The sequence below is a fragment of the Lutra lutra genome, chromosome 4 (genome assembly GCF_902655055.1).
Source record: "Lutra lutra chromosome 4, mLutLut1.2, whole genome shotgun sequence".
Classification (NCBI taxonomy): Eukaryota; Metazoa; Chordata; class Mammalia; order Carnivora; family Mustelidae; genus Lutra; species Lutra lutra.
This window is the reverse complement of record NC_062281.1, coordinates 160,732,897-160,745,728: the sequence shown is the minus strand read 5'-3', so window position 1 is coordinate 160,745,728 and position 12,832 is coordinate 160,732,897. Positions and strand designations below refer to the sequence as shown.

The window sequence follows — 12,832 nt, the reverse complement described above, 5'->3', positions numbered from 1 at the left end:
TCGATCTCTAGAACTATAAGAGAACAGACTGGTTTATTCTAAGACACTAAGGCTGTGATAGGTTATTATAGCAACCAGACGAAAATAATATAGAGACAATCAAATAGGTATAAAAAGAAAAAGACATGCAGAGGACAGGCAGGCTGGGAAACAGGCAGGTATTAAGTTCAGTGGGCGGTCAGATTCAGGTGGGAGGAGAGGGGTAACAGATAAGTAAATAGGATGTCTGGGGAAGAGTGAGACGGAAAAGGACAGACAGTCTGATGCACAAGAGGAGGAGAGCAGGAGAGGCTGGCAGTGGGCAGAGTGAAAGCAGGAAATGGGCAGAAGACAGCAGACAGGAGAGACTGACAGGAAGACACGATGGCAGGTAGGAGGCCCCTGGGGCTCATCCTTGTCCCCACAAGGGTTAGAGGAACTTCCTGACATGGAGGTGGATCCCATTCTTGGACATCAGCACAATTCTTGGAGTGGGAACAGGGATCCTGAAAGGATCTGGTGCCAACTAAAAGCAGAGCAGGGTTAGGGCCACCGCTACCTTCATCTCGTTCTTGGCAAACTGTTTCCCGATGCAGTTCCTGGGTCAGGGAGGGAAAAGGAAATGAGAGGTGGCCTCATACCCCCTGCCAGGAACAGCACATTCAGGGCCCTCCTGCCTGGGCCCAGCCTGGATCCATTTTCCTCAGGACACACGCACATCTCTACGCCTACCCCGCCTGCTTCTTTCACTCTCTTCCCTTGACCTTTGACAAAACCTACGCTCTTCCAGGATTAGCTCCTATTCCTATCCATGCTCTCAGCAGGCCTGAAATCCCGTTACAAGAAGGTCAGCACCTTGAACCTCAGGGCCAAGTCAAGTGATCAGTAAAACAGTTAATTATTAAGTTGTTTACTCTCTGCACATGCCATTTCAGGTTTCACAATGGGGAGAGCAGGACAGGGCACCACAGGGGGTGGGCTGGGCCATCCTTCAGGCCCTAACCATCTGGGGCACACAGGGGTCCAGATCCTCAGAGGAAGGACAAGGGAGTTGGGTAAGGAAGTAAAAATGGCGACCAGGAAGCTTCTGCAGGGGCAGAGCCTTAGTGACACTCGACCTGCTGCACCATCTTCCTCGGCCCCTCAGTCAACAAGCTGCTGTAGCTTTCCAATTCTACTGCAGAAATGTCTCTGCTGCCCTTCCTCAACCTCCCCACGCAGACTTTTCTGTCTCCTGCCTCCATTCCCTCTTCTGATGCCCTGGCCCAGCTCTGAGCCTCCTATGCTCTCCATCTTAGGTACAACATGTCCACATGCCTCAGCTGATATCAAAATCCTCTCAGGGTTGTTGGCTCACTTGTCACCTGTTTAACTCCCCTCCTCCCAGCTCAGCTCCTGCTGAGGAGATCCCAGAGAATGCCCTCCCTCCACCTCTGCCTGCCACATGCTCAAGGCTAAGGGCAATGCCAGCCTGCCTTCACCCCCACCCTGCTCACTGTACCTCTTCATTCCTGTACATCACCCTAATACTGTACTCAAGGACACATCACTTTCCAGAGTATGACAGTGACAGGAAAATGGAGCTTCCTACAGTGGGGTCAATTAGGAAATGAATGAAAGAAAGAAAGGAAGAAAGGAAGGAGGGAAGGAAGGAAGGAAGGAAAGAAGGAAGGAAGGAAGGAGAAGAAAAAGAAAAAGAAATAAAGAAAGAGAGAGAGAGAGAGAGAGAGAGAGAGAGATAGATAGATAGATAGATGTCTCTTTTGAGTGGAGGCATGTATTTCTTGAGTGTAAACTCCTGGAGGCGAGGGCAGTATGAGAGATCATAGCAGAGGACATGGCACACACAGAGAGGCTTAATAGGCAGTCTTAAAAATGAATGATGTCTATTGAACTGAAAAAATAAACCCATGCTGAATGGAATAAAATGAGTAACCATTAGTTCTGAGCTAGGAACTGAGCTGCCTACTCCTCTCCTGTCTCTACTGGCAGCCACATGACTTGCACCAATGTCTAGGAAGAAGGTCTCAATCCCAAGGAGAAACAGATCCTGGAGCCAGTATCTGGAAGCACAATTTGCTTAAAGATGTGGTGTGAAAGTGGGTTCACTCTGTATGTGAAGGACTGACAGATTTCTGTGTTTGGAAACATACATTTTTCTAAGAACTGCCTACAAAGTTTCCTGCAGTTACTATTTATAGGACAGTTTCAGCAGCACTGGAGGATTTCACAGCAGCCACACTGGACAATAGTCATCCCACTGAACAGCTACTTCACGTGTGCTTTACATTTTACACACCAGATAGCGTTCATATGCCATGTGTCATATATATACAACAGATTGGATTTTCTCCCAAATGCAATTTAATGTCCTCATTTTTATATATTTGCCCATTTGGATGTTTGGACTCTAAGTGTAATATTAAGGTATATAGAGCCCAGATCATATGTAGTGTTTGGACAACTGGGAAAATTGTCAAGTGTACATGACCAGTACCATAGAGTCAATAATTCATTTGGTTGGTGAAAATATAGCGACAGCACAGATTAGTCGAGTACTTTATGAAGCCCCCAAGAGACTGTAGGAAACTTTCCTGTGTATGGCTGAAATATTTGAGGCATGCAGGAAGCTGAGTATGGACACACATGCAATGTAGTCAATGGTGCAGTGTGGAGGCAGAATGGGGAGTTGAGTAGAAAAGCGTGGTTTGAGATTGTGTACAACCACAACTTTTGAGTCCATCCTGTCTTTGACTTTGACAACACTTGAAAATTACATGTGAGAAAATCTAATTCTGTAAAGTCATACTCACAAAATGAAGAACTCACAAGAATACCCTGAGCTATGGAACACCACTGATACTGAATTGTGGCTGGAGATTGGGTAAAAGTAATGGGTCAAAGTCTCCATGGCATTCAGTGATTACCAGCTTTCTTTGCATAGAGACACATACCTCTTTCCCAGCACTCCAACATGCCATGGCATATCTACAGAAACCCACATCAATGTAGCAAGTCACAAACATCAAGTATGTACCCCCAAAATAGCCCCTGCCTTCTCCCATTCTGGTACAAGTGCCTCACCTTGATCCTCCTGAGAAGGGCAGGAAAGCATGGCTGTGTTGTGAGGAACACGGTGCAAACCGGGAAGGGTCAAACACCTGCAGAGGGAGCAAAAGGGCCAGGACAGGTGTGGTCAAGACCTTCCTTCCAATCATCCAAGGGACAGCACACCCAGACGTGGGCCAGGAAGAGGGTTTGATCTGGAGAGGTCATCCCACCTCCTCCTCCCAAGGTCATCATACCTCTGGGTTTGGCCACACCTTTGGGTTGTGGTGAAGGGCATAAAAGGAGATTGTCACTAAGAATCCTGTGGAGCAGAAAAAGAAGCCTGGACATACATGTTTGTGGGGCCCAGCTATACCCACACACAGCTTGGCAGCCACGGTGAGAGCCATTTCTCATCACTGTGAATGGAATGACAGTATTGCAGGAGAGGTGGGGCAGATATAGCAGAACAGGTATGCACGTGTGCACAGGTTAGTGGATTAACCAAGACCAGGCCAAAAGCAGGGAAGAACTGGAGGCTTACATTTTGGAGCAACTCACGGGGCAACTCACATCAAGTACCATCCATGAGCCCTTGGGGAATATGCATCAGCTCTTCCATCCTCACAACAACCCTCCAGTGGAGGCTCAGAACTCTTTTGTTCCCATGAAGCACCTGAGCCTCAGAGAGGCTGAGCACCTTGCCTCTGAGCACCCAGCTAGGATGTGGCAAGCCGGAAGGGACCTCAGATCTGGTCATCAGCTACTCTCTGCCATCATCCTGAGGGCTCCCTGGAGACTGGACCATCTGAGCCATGATGGTGAATTCTCTGATGTTTTCATTAGCCTAGACCCTATAAGGAAAGACCTCCTATCCCCCTGCTCTGTCTGATGGTCTCTCAGGCACTCATATCTCAAAGAACGAGAATATTAGAGCAAAACCCAAAGCCACATTTAGGGGCTGTCATGTATTTGTTTCTTGGATTAAACTCTGTGGGAAGCATACCATATAGCTCATCTGACAAAGGAAATATTGGTTTTCTTGAGGGAGAAATGACTCTGAAAGACACGCACCAATTGCCCAGAACATGTGGATTTCTGACCTTGCACATGTTCCTGTCGAGTGTTTATGGAGGGAGAGTGGGGAAGTTCACACCTTTGGGTAAGGACCGTCTGTCAGGGAAGGTGATGGGCTTGCTAAGCTCTCTGCCAACACCTGGATAGAGTCGCAGTGCCTCCTTGATGCACATGGTGGTGTAGGGCATCTGGTCCAGGTGATCCCTAAACAAAACTATCCTGAAGGGCAGGCAAAGCCCTGGCAGCCAGGGAATTCTCTACTTGAAGGGTCGGGGGCTCCCATCTCATGAGCACTCACCAGGTAATGGAGGCACCATTCCCCAGGAGGTTCTGGATCTCCTCCTGGCATTTCTGCTGATGCTCTGGGTGTGTGGCCAAAGCATAGAGGATCCAGGAGATGCCGCTGGCTGTGGTGTCATGGCCCTCAAACATGAAGGTGTCCACTTCCGCACGGAGGTCCTTGTTGGAAAAGCTGCTCTTGTTCTCCATCTGGGAAGACACGGAGCGAGGACAGGGTTTGAGTTTGCCCCCCTCCTCCACACTTGTGAGCAAAGCCTCAGGCCTTCCCTGTCACACTCACTTGGGCAAAGAGGAGGATGTCCAGAAAGTCCAAGTGCCTCTTTTTTTTTTTTTTAAAGATTTTATTTATTTATTTGACAGAGAGAGAGAGAGAGAGAGAGAGAGAGAGATCACAAGTAGGCAGAGAGGCAGGCAGAGAGAGGGGGAGGCAGGCTCACTGCTGAGCAGAGAGCCCGATGCGGGGCTTGATCCCAGGACCCTGAGATGATGACCTGAGCCGAAGGCAGAGGCTTAACCCACTGAGCCACCCAGGCGCCCCAGTCCAAGTGCCTCTTGCTCCTGACCTTCTCCAGGTTTCCCTCCTCCTGCAGCTGAGCCTTCCTCAGCTTGATCACTCAGTCTGTCCAGAACAGTGTTCCCAGGCAGAGCTGAATGCTCTGGGTGCCCAGACACAGACACTCACAGTACCCCAGTCAGGGTGCCAGGTGAATCAGGAGGAGTGTGGGAGTGGGTGTGTTTGTTGGGTGGGAGTTCTAGCACCAGGTGCTTGCAGGTCATCACTCCCTCAACAGCAGAGCCTCCTGCTTGAATGCTGCTGGTAGGGGCTCTCGTTCAACCTTCACCCATGGGGTGACACATGTAGCTGCTTGCATAGCACCTATGCTTGCATAGCACACCCTAACACCTGCACCAGAGGAGTATCCAGGTGGGTGTTTCCCAGGCCCTGGAAAGGCAGCCAGGGGCAGGACTCAGCCTGAGGGTAAGGGGCCAGTCCCTTTGGGATGTGCCTGGTAAAGGAGGGGAGCTTCCCAGAGGGCAGATACAACCTGTGTGTTGATGGGCAAGCTGGCAGGCCCGGTGGTTCCAGCGGCCTTCAGGGGTCATCCTGTAGATGATGTCTTTCTGGTAGAAAACATTCCTTATCTGGGAAAACACCAGGTTGTTCAGGTCCCAAATGGCTTGAAGGTAGGACTGGGAGTACCTGAAAAGGAGGATGCAGAATGGACTGGATGGAAGGGGGCATGTTACCTGGAGTGTGGTGGGCCTGTGTATGGAGCATTCCTCAATCAATGGGACAGGAGACCCTAGGTGTTTGTCATGTCATTCTTACATCTTTGAGACCCTCAGCCCTTTACGAGGGACTTCAGCATCCAGGTTTCTTCCTGTGGCAGAGAGAGGGTCTGTGCCTAATGAAGGCTTGGCGTGGGCTGAATCTGACTGTGGCCAGGGGCTCTCGGCAGAATGTGACTCTTTGGGCTGGTAAACATCCAAGCTGTGCTAACTGCTTTTCAGATAGTCCATCCCAGTTGGTAAGAAATAAGACCCTGCAACTAAGGATTTCACTGACCTATCTGCCTGTTGGTTGCCCTGGTAGCTGAAGGCACACTTCATAAGGGTGTCCAAAGTCATCAAGGAGATGTGTCCAAAGATCTCCAGAGATGAGTTCTGGCTGAGGAGCTCCTCCCATTTGCCCTGTGGTAGAGGGACACATATATCTTTCTCTACTCCTCCAGAAGGCCCATGCTGACAAGGCTGGACTCTCTCTCTGCCTCTCCAGATATTCTGATGAGATGCCCTCACTTTCTAAAGCAGTTGTGTTTCATCAGTTTAGGACCATATAGCCATTTGTTTGTAATCTGGTGAGTATTTTCTCAGAATGTAGTCTGAGAAGTTAGTTAATTGTTATTTAATTAATCATGATCTCTTACCATCTGACTTAGGAAGAAGTTTGGTGGTAACCACCTTTTAGGAGATCAGAAAACACTGTTCCTCAGGGGACTAAGGCGCAACATTTTGTGTCGTAGGGTTGATGTACACATGAAAAACAGGTGAAGTCTCAATTTAGGGAGCAAGAGTCAAGGCAAAGAAAAGATCAAGGGGCTAAGACTGGGGTTTCTAAAGAAGGGATATCAGGGACTTCAGTTCCTCTTACTCAACAAATGTCAGCTGAGCATAGTGAGTGAGAAATAGGGTAAGGCTCAGAGGTGGTGTTATGGCAAGACCCAGCCCTGGAGGGTAGAGACTTGGTCTCCATTTCCCTGCACGGAATGGCTAAAATCCATGAGAAGCCTTCAGCTCTAGCCCAGAGCCCACTTGAGTGACATCATGGGATGTCCATCTTGCCACTGAAGTTGCTACTGTTCATGCCAGCCAGGGGCAGTTTGTCCTGTTGTCTAGGGGCATTGGCTACTCTTCCTGTCCAAGTCAAAGACATGGAAGAGGGACAAGAAGAGACACTTTATCCACCATGACTGTCTCTCCTGTGGGCAGTGAGCAAAGAGTGGATGAAAACAGGTGCCCGGATGCTTTCTTGTTCCATCCATGCTCAGGGGGCTCTGTCATAGTATGGTATAAGTTGTGATTCTGGGGGCCATGTCTAATGGATGTCTGAGGGACACAGCTGTCTGAGAGTGGACTTTGTGAATTCTACTGGGGGTGTGAGTGTGCAGGTGAGCAGGGGTTCAACTTACCAGCATCGCTTGGACAGAGTCGGCCATGAGCCCCACATAGGGCTTCAGGATGTCACAGTAGAAGGCTGGGGTCAGCATTCTCTGATGCTGGAACCACGTCGGCCCATTCAACAGGAGCAAACCATACCCTGGACCGCAATGGGTGTGTGTGGGGGGAAGGAACCTCTCAAGAGTTGTCTGGGGACAACTGGGGAGGTACCCAGGGTGTCAGAAGAAGGGTATCCTGGACAAGGCAGGAAAGGACAGTGCATGTCAGGAAGGGGACTTCCCAAACCCTGGTGCACAGCTGTGAGATCGAGGTTGAAACAGAGCAGCACTGGTTAATGGAGAACTTCAATAAATATTTAGTCTGAGATCATTATAGAGGACTGAGAAGTGATGTGGGAGAAACTGAGCTGCAGGAGGGCTCCCCTACCATTAGGAAGGGGTGAGGTTTTTATCTGAAGAAGAGAGAGGAAGCTCAATTCAGAGTTGAGTGGAGTGACTGTGGTGCTGGTCACCTCGTATTTGTCTGGGCCAAATGGACATTTGTTGGCAACCTAAGCAAAAGGTGAACCATAGTTCTTGTTAAATATACTTACCTATCCAGGGAGCCATGAATCTGTAAGAACCATCAGACTTTGGGTCTGAAAGTAAGAAAGGCATTACAGGAAACTGGAGGTGACCAACGAAGACAGGCTGCCCCCAGGAGGTAGCTGTGGTCTAGACCATTGTCCCCCATCCCTTCCTGATGATTGGCAGCTGGCAATTTGTGTCAATCCACCTTCCACTTGCCTTCCAACCAGGACTCTCTGTCTTTCCTGATAGTTACTGTGGGCTCAGGAAGGCAGACTGAGTGTCCCACCACAGAGGCCTATTGAGTAGGAAGTTGCATCAGTAAGAAATATAGCTTCTGTCCTCAGTGCTAGTGAGAAGACAGTAGCTTGTCCAGTGGTTTTTTTGTTTGTTTGTTTGTATTCTTACTTTTTTTGTTTTTGTTTTTGGTTTTCTGTGGTGGCTCAGTCATTCCACGTGCCAGCACAGGCAACAAATTGGGGTTCCACGCAAGCCATCATGAATAAGAATTTGTCTTGAGTTCTGGGAACACACCATTGTGGTGAAGAAAGTTAGAAAGAAAGAAGGAAAGAATAAAAGATGGAAAGAATGAAAAGTGGAAAAGAGGGAAGGAAGGAGGAGAGAGGGAAGGAAGTAGAAAAGGAAGGTGTGAATAAAGGAAGGAAGGAAATTAAGAAAGAAAGAAAAAAAGAAAGAAAGAAAGGAGGAAAGAGAGGAAAGGAAGGAAGGAATAATGGAAGGAAGGAAAGAAGGAAGGAAGTAGAAAGAAAGAAAGAAAGAAAGAGAAAGAAAGAAAGGAAGGAATAGAAAGAAGGAAGGAAGGAAGGAAGGATGGAAGGAAGGAGAAAGCAAAAAGTCAATTCATTACAGGTATTTAAACTTTCAAATAGAGTAACTGTATTTGGGTTTCTACTGGCTCTTACGCTGGAAAAACGGCAGTTAGAGGATCAGATATTTATGACTGAGCCAGCAGTCTCTCCTGAAATGTCACAGTCCCCAGGAATGTATCCAAGAGGGAAGAACCCCTCCAACAGACAAGTGGTTTGCACTTACATGATCGCCCCAGGATCAGCTTCATGTAGTCTGGGTCATAGACTACAAGGCTAACCTCGCTCCCCCATTGCCAGTGAGGAGTAGCGCAAGGATATTTCTCTGCCCTTTTCTGAAGCTCTTGTAGCTCCTGACCATTTTGGAACTATAACCAAGGGAAAGACAAATCAATAAAACCTTGCTTCCTCTTTAGGTCTGGTGCTTGGAGAGGTAGTGGAGGGTAGGATGGCCACATGGAGATAGTTCTGGGTATCAGCAGTGATTAGGAGTTTGGAAATGTTTCTGATGAGCAAGGCTCTGATAGGGGTTCAAGATTCATGGAACTTATGCTCTAGTGGGAGTAGAGGTGGGGAAGTCAATCAGGCCCTACACTGAGAAGTGTTGTCCAATGACTTAAGGAGGCTTCTCTGTGCTCCCAGTTCATGTCCATCGCTGGGGCTGCACGTCCCCTTGGATCCAGTGTAGGGACTGCGTCATGAGAGCCTCTTACCATGAAGCTATGTTACCTCATCCTCCAGGGTCCCTCAGACCGATGCAGCAGGGGCCCCTGAGGGATCCTGTTTCAGCACGATTGCATGCCTCCTTTCCAATTGCTTGCTCTCCAAGCCAGTAGTCTTCCAGAAACTCCCGCTCCTGGGTTGTGTCAGTAGATCCTCTGGGGAACCCCAAAAAGCTAGATAGTGTTCTGCCTGGCTCTTTCTCTCCCTGGGTCACTCTAACACCCACTGGTCTGTCAGCTTTCCAGACAAGCTCTTGGGGCAGCCATCTCTTCCTGAGCCAGTGTGGCCAGGGCCAACTGAGACTATTAGAGAGGACATGGTGCCTATACTCTCAGTGGCAGTAACTCTGTAGACTGATACTCAGTGTCTACTGGCTTTCAGGCTGCAGACACTCACACAGGCAGTGCTCCATGGCAGCTGTTTCACCTGGCCCCTCCTAGGAACTGGGGTCACAAAAATGTCCCCAAGTGAGACACCAGGACAGTGGATAGAAAATAAAGGGTCAGCACAGGCAATCAATTGTCAGGTGCTGCTGTGGGCTGTGCTGACCTGTGGTCTCCAAGACAGGAGGGAGAATCTGGGAAAAGATGAGGCTGTTGGGTCATGGATTCCCATACAGGAGTTCCCCTTTCATGGTTCCTGACTGATTTCAGCTATATTTAGTGCAGCAGGTTTGGTAACCTACAAACATGCTAGTCATTCATAGGCATTACCACTATCTTCAATTTTCATAATTAGAGTGTAACTGTGACCTTTGGTCTATGCCAGGTGACATTCGGAGATTAGTATAACTGACACAGGACTATACTCAGCATCATCTTCATCCCCATTTCACAGATGAGGAAACAGAAGGATAGAGCAAGTATTTGAAGTATATGACAGAGCTGGGGTAGAATTCAGGTAGCTTGGCTCAGAGCCCATATGCTTCCCTGTCTCACTTGTCAATTGTCACCTGGCCTGAAAGATTAACTTTAACCTACTGCACATGGCAATCTAATTCCTGACTTAGCCAATAACAGAGGTACCGAATAAATGAAGTCTCAGATTTGTAGGAGGAAAAAAAATCTGGCTGCAATATATTAGGCCAGCAGAAGCTGAGGGCTGATTGGGCACTGGGGGTAATAGGAGTTATGGAAGTAGAACTCGTGTGCTTACAGAGTCTCCATATGATCCATGTAATGGGAGTCAGTGGAGGAAATTTTAGTGGTTGCTTAGGCCAAATCCTGCCTCAGAAAGGGGACAACTGCATCTAACAAAAGGTCGCATTTTCTCCAAATGGACAATCTGGAAGTCATCAGTGCAACAATTTGCATGAAGAAACTGGCCTATGACTGATGGGTCATTTGTGGCTGATGTGAAGTTTCTGTCTTTGGCTCCATTCAGCTGAAATCGCTTGGCCTCCTCAGCAACATCCCCAGGCTAGGCTTGTTCAGTCCACACACCACAAGACAGCCCCTCCTCACATGCCCCCATTTGCTGATTCCCTGCTGAAGGACCAGTACTGACAGAGCTGGAGAGTAAGTACCATCTCCAATCTAGCTGCAAGCTGCTCCTTCCTCTGTCATTCCACAACCTGCTCAGGCATCTCTTGGGGTCAGCTCTGTGCTGGTAACTGGGTACTGGAAGGAGGTGACATCCTCAGCCCAAGGAACCCACAGTACTGTGGTTGGGGAAGGAGAACTAGGAGGTAAACAGATTCTTTTAATGGTGCAACTCAATGTCAATACTCTTTATCTGCCCCATCCTGGAAAACTTCTCTCTCATGAGTGCCAGTAACTTGTCAGGGTTTTAACACTGAAATCACCAGTCTGGAACACCTCATAGTCTCAGGGAAACCAAGCTGGTTGGTTCCTTGCACCGGACATGACCCCCAATCTGGCAGGTGAGCCTGTTTTCCAGGGACCTGACCCCCGATTCCTGTCTATGGTCTCCATAAGCTGTGAACCCCTCTGATGTCTGTGTTCCCAAGCAGCTCAGGGCTAGGCTTCAAGGATAGGATTGAGTGGCCAGGACAGGGGAGCATCAGGAAGGGTGTTCTGAGAGAGGAGCTGGGGCTCCTCAGCTAGGAGGGGAAGACTCAGGAAGGAACAGCCATCATCCTTAAGGTGCAGTGTAACCGTCTCTCAAAACAAGGTAGTGTTTAAAATAAAACCCATGAGAAATTGAACTAGCCTGGCAAGCATGCTTAAATGTTACCTTAAGAAGAACAGGCATTAGCAACAGGTCTCCTGGGGAGAGGATGATTTATGTATTGGAAGCCAAGCAGCCGGAAATGCCTGGCCCCGCTCAGGGTGGAATACCGCCTGCTTCATTTTTGGATGTTACTCCCCTGCCTCAGAGACAGCCTACCGTTAATCAGTTATCAAGATAATCCCCTTAAATGTGCTTGCTCAACTATAAATTCTATACTGCTTGACCATACATTTCCTACTCTCCTTGCTTATCTAAAAGATTTGAAATCAATGTATAACTCCTATTCTTTCTTATTTATCTATAAAGCATATTGTTAATATATAAGCCGTCTTCAGTTCCTTTGTTAGTTGTTATCTTGTATCTAATAAATACCGGATTAAGGAGTTGTTTGGGGCAACAGTCTTCTCTACTGTCAACCCCTGCTCCCTTTCTCTTGCAGCTGACTTATTTGTGCCTCATTCTCCCATGGGCCCTCAGGAAGCAGCAGGGCAGGACTGCATTACAGCCTGCAGATCTACTTTAGGAAAGAGGGTGAGACCAGCCTGAGGCACCAGCAAAGGCTTCCTTCCAGCAGAGAGCTCCCATATTGGAATGAGGAGCCAAGATCTCAGCAGTAAACTGGGTGTTCCCCAAGGCCCATGTGCTGGTCACAGAAGAAGCCTATGTGGGATGCATCTGCTGACCAGGATGATGCTCCAAAGCCCTGGATGCCCAGCCTTCCCACTCCCCTCCATCCTCTCTTACCTCATGCATGTGCCTGAAGAGCCAGTGGGAAGGAGGGGATGGGAACTCCTGGACTGCTCTGAGCAGCCACCACCTGTGCAGGTACAGCTGTGCTGCCTTGAGCAGCAGCAAAACCAGCCCTAGCATGGAGGCCACTTGCAGGAGCCCAGAGACACCGCCCAGGGTTCTGGTGACACTCAGCACAGAGATGAGGGTAGGGCTTAGACTGTACTTCTAGAGTTCGTTAACTGTGAAGATGTTAATGGGAAACTGTGGGAAGAAAGCTTTCTCAGCAGACAGCGATAATGGCTTTCTCCTCTCCCTGTTATGCAACAAATATTTCAGGAGCACCTACTCTGTGCCAGGCTGGGACACAGCTGCCAGCAAACATGAATCCTGACAGCAGACATGAATCCTGACTGCAAAAACTTCACAGTCTAGATTACCAAGTGTTCAGGAAGTGGGTTTGGTTTGATTATTATCCCATTTGTGAGAGGAAAATACTTTTAGGGAGCTAAAGTGATGTGACCAGAGGAAAACCACCATTGAGAGTGTCAGCTGGGATTACAGTCAGGGTTTCCAAACTGTTTGCCTCAGCTGCCTCTGCATTGTTCTCCACACTTGACATACTCCACGATTCAGTGATCTGGGCTGACTGTGCCTGCAGGCAGAGCACTGGCTTCACACTCAGGAGGCCCACTCCAGGGCTTGTTCATG

The 12,832-nt window shown here is 48.6% G+C and overlaps 1 pseudogene; it reads right to left on the bottom strand.

Annotated features, from left to right (window-relative positions):
* Positions 1-505: 505 nt before the first annotated feature.
* LOC125097018 (cytochrome P450 4A6-like) lies at positions 506-12,318 on the bottom strand (annotated as a pseudogene).
* Between the last annotated feature and the right edge of the window lie 514 nt (positions 12,319-12,832).